The sequence below is a fragment of the Bidens hawaiensis genome, unplaced genomic scaffold (assembly GCF_021521415.1).
Source record: "Bidens hawaiensis isolate Kalapana, Puna unplaced genomic scaffold, B.hawaiensis_p1.1 tig00033111_1, whole genome shotgun sequence".
NCBI classification, from domain to species: domain Eukaryota; kingdom Viridiplantae; phylum Streptophyta; class Magnoliopsida; order Asterales; family Asteraceae; genus Bidens; species Bidens hawaiensis.
In genome coordinates this window covers 176,457-183,337 of record NW_027505274.1, presented here as the reverse complement: position 1 = coordinate 183,337, position 6,881 = coordinate 176,457, and the positions used below count along the sequence as shown (strand labels likewise).

The window sequence follows — 6,881 nt, the reverse complement described above, 5'->3', positions numbered from 1 at the left end:
CTAGTAACCGCGCATACATATACATACAATTTACAAATATAAAAAAAAAATTAAAATCAGCTACAAACATATTCAACAAATAATAAACTAGAAAAGCAAACCTAATCAAAAAGTTTCCTGCTTATAAATTAAGTTCTAATCACTAAAGTATAATTTTTCATTAGGCAAGATGTTATAGGATGACCTATTTAACCTATCAAGCATTATATGTTTCAAAGGGGCCGAAGCGGACTGCAGGTGCAGGTCAAAACTGAGCTTCAAAAGTGTATGTGTAAGTGTATATATAAAACTAAAACCTTAATAATATTCTCAACTCTCTCTCTATGTAACCGGATTCAGTTTCAACATCTGCCTGCCTGCAGTTGAAGAAGATTGTAACAAGATCCTCACAGGCAAGCCAAGTACTTTACTTTGTTGTCTTTTATATTAATTATAAAACACAAACATGATGATTACTTATGTTCTGTTTTACTTTACTGGCTTTAGAAGAAGATCTGTTACTGTTTCTAATTTATTCATACATCATTCATATTTTTTTGTATGTATTGTTTGTTATAGGAAACCATGTTTTAAACCAACCCGAACCAGATTAACCATTTCTGAATCCACCCGTTCTGACCCGAACCCGCTCAACCAGACCCGTTTGCCAGTCTTATACTTTTTAGTATTCTAGTTTGCTTCCAACTAAAAATCAATATATATTTAGGAAACTGTTGCTTAGGCCTGTAAACGAATCGAACGAACACAAACACTTAATGGAACACATATTTTGTTTTCGTGTTCGTTTATTTAAAAAATGAACAAGTTCGTGTTTGTTTATGTCATTTGTTTAACTTCTAAACGAACAGTTCACACTTCACAAACATAAATGAACAAACAAAATTGAACATATATAAACAATGTAAATGAACACAAACAAACATAAATGGACACACTTAAATGAACACGTTTAAATAGACCGAGGTATTTAAATCCCCGGGGCCCGTCCTCGCATATTACTAATTATGCCTTATCTAGGGTTAACTAGCTATTATGACTGAAACTTAAATATTTTGATTATTAACTAAAGCACACCAACTGTTGGAGAATATGTCAATTATTATAATTTACAATTAAATTAACAAACTTTACATCATTCTGTTGCAAATAAACAATTCATAAAAACACAAAATGAACCAACTTTTCTAGCCCATGAGTCAAGACTCACTTTCCAATTGAACCCAGATGAATCAATTGATTAAACAGTAATAATGCATATTAAAAATAACTTTAGTTAGCCATGATAACTACTGCAGTAACTAACTATTTAAATAGTTAGCCATGATAACTATTTAAATGCTCTGCATTGTCCAAAAAAAGTCAGTAACTAACTATTTAAATAGGTCATCCTTTAGTTAGCCATGATAACTATTGCACCCCTAAAACGAGCCGAGCCAAGCCCGAGCTAAACTAGGCTCGAGCTCGGCTCGTTTAACTTACACAGAGCTCGATCTCGGCTCGTTTCGAGCTCTATTTTCAAAGCTCGAGCTCGGCTCGTGAATGGATTTTGAAGCTCAAGCTCGTCTCGGGCTCGGCTCATTTACTATTTATTAATTATTTTTTTATATAATAATAATTATCTTATATATTTTTTCCTATTATAATTTTATGTATAAAAGAATATATAATTTTATAATTTTTTGTATATAATAATAAACGAGCCGAGCCGCTCACGAACTACTCGAGATCGACTCGTGTAAAACCGCGATCGAGCCCAAGCTCGAGTCTAAAAGTAAGCACGCTTAATAAACAAGCCCGAGCTTCACTTATCGAGCTCGAGCCGGCTCGCGAGCCTAAACGATTTCAACTTAGTATTAAATAAATAATCAGTTCTCCCTATTTTCATTAGAAAAAAGTCAGTAACTAACTAAAGGATAGGGGTGCAAACGAGCCGAGCCGAGCCCAAGCTCAGCTAGGCTTGAGCTCGGCTCGTTTAACTTACACAGAGCTCGAGCTCGGCTCGTTTCGAGCTTTATTTTCAAAGCTTGAGCTCGGCTCGTAAATGGATTTTGAAGCTCGAGCTCGGCTTGGGCTCGGTTCATTTACTATTTATCAATTATTTTTTATATAATAATAATTATTTTATATAATAATTAACGAGCCGAGCCGCTAGCGAACTACTCGAGATCGGCTCGTGTAAAACCTCGATCGAGCCCGAGCTCGAGTGTAAAAAAATATAAATAGCTTCAGATTTCTAATAGTATGACATTCAAGACAGAAGATATGATTTATTATAATATCATCTACAACCTAATTTTGTATTCATCATTATAGATTACATAGAAAGTTGAGCAAAAATTCTGCAGAATTTAGTTTAATAAGGATAATGATCCAAAGCAATTGAAGATCTAAATAATCAATTAAAATCAAATTAGCCGATGCACACAGTTACGTATCATCAATCAAATCGTAAAAACATATATTATGCATAATCAATGAAATAAAATTAAGTAATAATTGAAGATCATATTCTTACCTTTAACCTTGCTTGAACTGAAGGAACGTATAGAAACAGAATAGTAAAGACGTGAAGGAAGATGGGATAGAATAAAAAATAATTAGGTAATTATAATCCCTAAAAGGTTGTAGACTTTTTAAACGCTACTATTAGGAGCGTTTCAACATGGAGCTTTTTCCTCAAATATAAAAGCTTATAGCTCCTCTAACTAGACACTAACCAAACAAGGCTTTTTATTAAAAAAGAGCTTTATCTTAAAAGTTTGTAGCTAGAAGCTCCTAAAGCTTCTAAAAGCTCATTGCCAAACATACTCCTAAAAGCTCCTAAAAGCTTCATGCCAAACATACCCTTAGTAGTGATGGCAACTTCTAATAAGACTCAAAACGACAAAACTTGCTTATTCCAAGAAAAAGTTAACATTTTTATTTGAAGGGTTGGCTTTCATTTTCAGGCTTAATCCTCTAAAAATCGAGATGTTTTTAAGGCTGATAAGGCTAGGTATCTTGTATATATTAATTAGGACCGACTTAGGGGCTGTTTGGTTCATTTAAATCTGAATGAGTCAGATCTGAATGAGTATCTGTCCCATTCAGCAACAACACTAAGTCTGAATGATTCAGACCTAATTTTAACCATTCAGATGTTTTTCTGTTTGGAACCAAACAGTCTGAAGTCTGAATGAATCAGATGTTTACATCTAAATGATTCTATTCAGATGTAAACAAACAACCCCTTAATGTTGGTCTTTGTTTCGCCTAGTTAGTTATAGCTATGGACCATCATGTCTTTCATTTGTTTTATAAAACGCATTTGCTTTTCTATAATGCTGTTTGATTTTCTTTTATTTAAAGTATCCAGTAAATATAGTTTACAAGCTTGGTTTAAAAGGTACACATGATTTAGGTAAATTAAAATCACTTTATTTATAAAATCCCAAATTATTATATTAATATTGACTTTTGTAGTTATAACTAAACTAGTTATATGTTTAATTTACAAAATCTAACATTTGTTTTCCAACTAGTTTACCACAAACCAGCTTAGTTGACCTAAATCGATTTAGTATATTTGACTTTCCATGAAAGGGGTAAACTACTAAAATATATTTTAAGATAATTTTGTATCTTTTTTGTTTTCAAGAATTTAGATTTTAATCTAAAGAGGATGCAAGATAAAAGAATATTTGGTCAACGTTTGGATGGATGTGTCTCAAATAATAACCACACCCGACCTCAAGCAATATCTTCGGGTCCACCCACTAATAGCCACAATCATGCTCTCTTACCCATCTTTTCTACATATAAAATCAAGGAGTTACTTTTCCACAAATAATATCAAGGAGCCATCACCACTTTGATAAGAAGATAACGTGGTCAGATCTCAGAAACTATACCTTAAGTTACTTTATATAAAGGTTTATTATTATTTTTTCTAATGTTAGAAGATTTAAATCATATTTATATATATGTGATCATATATATTTTTGGGTTTAAGCCTGTCTGCTATCCTAGATGAAACAACACTCGGTAGATTAGGCCCGGATGACATCAAACCCCCTTGAAAGCTTTTTAGAGATTTGGCTAGTGTTTGTCGTTCAAATATTTATATATATATCGAAGAGTTTGTATAACTATTTTGAATGATTTAAAGGTATAGGTTTAACTTTATTTTTTTTTTCTTAATTTTAAGAGCAAAGTTTCACCTTTTACCTTACACTCACAAGTTCACATTTGTACACACCAAACCACTAATCAATAAGTCTCTTTTCTTCCGTAGAAATATTTGAATAACTGCCAGAGTTTAGTCACAGTAAAAAATCATCTTTTACCATAACAAAACTAACGATGTTTTGTCTTACAAAAAGGTTATGTTCACTTGAAATGTTCTAGTTTTAACACCCATGGATCATTAATCGGATTCTTGCTTCAACAAAGATTTTCGAAGCAAACAAGCAAAATCAAGAGAAGACGTTGATGCTAAAAATCATGAACAAAAACGAATGTATAGTTAATTTGCTTGTAAGATGTACAAATTATTCCAAATAACATATTACCAAAAATAATCTATCTAGGTGAAATGATCGACATTGAATACGAAAACGATTTTGATGACAAAGAACCGGTACCCAAACAATCACTCAATTGCGACCCTAATCTAGCAACAACCCTCGGTTTCTTCCTATTATTACCATCTTGCCCTACGCCTTCATCACCATCCTCTTCATCAATGTTCAAGAGATCAACCACTATCATTTGAGTCTCCGGCGGCTCAGCGACCCCCGCCCGCCCTTCCAGCCACTTCACCACCTCCACCATATTCGGCCGCCTTCGCACCTTCTCTTGTATGCACCACAATGCCACATGCACCATCTTCCGCACTTCCTTTTCATCAATGCCTCCATGGTCCAACAACCGTTGATCTACGACCTCCATTATCCGCCCCGCCTTCATCTTCTCGGTAACAATCTTCGGAAAGTATTGAAATTTCCTCTTTGACCGGTCAACGCCCCCGCCCGTGTCTATAACCGTCACGTTTCTACGCCCACCAATGATCTCTAGCAACACCATCCCGTAACTAAAAACATCAGACTTCTCAGTAACTCCGAGTTCTAACAACCACTCGGGCGCCAAGTACCCCTTGGTCCCGCGTAGAGTTGTCAGAACCCGGCTCTGGTCACGAGATATCAACTTAGATAACCCGAAATCCGTCACGATGGCACGGTGATTCTCGTCTAAGAGAATATTCTCCGGCTTCACGTCCAAGTGGACCACCTTTGACCGACAGTTATGGTGTAAATACGCCAACGCTTTCGCTACGTCTAGCGTGACTGCCGACCGCAGCCGCCACGACAGGCATCCGCCGGATCTACCGGATCCGGCGGAGTTTCTCCCGGACGAAGGGCGTGAGAATATCCAATTCGCTAACGACCCGTTCGAGATGTAGTCATAAACAAGAAACCTTGAATTGTTATGAATGCAGTATCCTAAAAGTCGTACAAGATTCATATGCTGGACGCTGGCAATGGCTACGATCTCCGACCGGAACTCTTTCTCCCCTCTCTCCTCTTCATGTTGGATTCTTTTGACCGCTACTGCGGTCCCGTCTTTTAATATCCCTTTGAAAACGAACGCGGAGGCGCCTTTACCGATAAGTGATTTCCAGTTGTCGGTGGCGTCTTCGAGCTCCTTGTACCGGAATTTTGTCGGGAGTCCGGCAACTTTCCGGAGGAAACTATACTCGATCCGAAGCTCTCTGCCTTCGGACACGAGTCTAGTTTCCATGACCAGCCGTCTGTGGCGGAGATGTCGCCGTATTAAGTAGACGGCTACAACGGCGAATATAGCCGCCACAGCGGCGCCAACTATTAGAAAGAATGATCTTGATCGATCTAGCACCACCCTGGCGACTATTATGACTATGACGAGGAACAATATTGCTGCTGTGAAGATAATATTAGCTTTTCTGTCCTCCATTAAAACAACTTCATAATACGAGTATACAAATTATATCAAAATTTGTGTAGATTGTTGGGTCTGAAAGAAAATTATCATGAATTGTATAGACCATAAAACTAAATTCTTGAATAAATCGTCGGTGTGTAATATTTGACTCATTAAAGGGTTGACATTTTCTTCTAGCTTTTCCAATTTGTTTATTAGTGTACCTTGGATTGTGATTTGACATACGTATTTTTTTTTCTTTTTACAAATTTGATATTTTTTAATTATAAAATTTATGTCCCATGTGACTTCATCAAATGTTTATTCACAACTTTCATCTTCAAATTCAAATACTTTAAAATTTTATAAAATGTGCTTGAATGAAAATAATATTGACTTTAAATTATTAGTAGGTGTACACCGTAATACATGTGTAATATATAATTTATAGCTGCATCATTACAATAATGATATTAAAATAAAGACGAAGACTAAGATATTATACTTTTCTTTTTGTTATTAAATCCAATCTTACATAATAATAACAACATATAATAAATAAAAAGTTGACCAAGTATCAGGTTAATATTATGAAAATTGCAAAATCGTAATTTATCTAGATCATCTAGTGTTGTATCACGTACATAAATTGATAGCCGTGAATTGTTTCTGTTATAGACTTAACAACATTTAAAATATACTAAAACATGCACTAAAACTAACACAATCCGGCTTTTTATGGTGCACATGCGTTTCTAGGCGGGCTATCCCCCCTCGTAATCAAGACCTGCTTATGTGTTTTATTAACTTTTTTTAAATTTATTACAGTTGGACGTCTTGTCCCATGAGTCGTAGTTTGTAAATAACGACTTTAGAAAAGATGGCCTTTTAGCCAGTATCAGGGCTGAACATTTATGCCGAGGCTGCCCCTTTGATCACATCAG

At 35.4% G+C, this 6,881-nt stretch overlaps 1 pseudogene; it reads right to left on the bottom strand.

Annotated features, from left to right (window-relative positions):
• Positions 1-4,499: 4,499 nt before the first annotated feature.
• On the bottom strand, positions 4,500-6,053 carry LOC143612025 (putative receptor-like protein kinase At5g20050 pseudogene; annotated as a pseudogene).
• Positions 6,054-6,881: the final 828 nt, after the last annotated feature.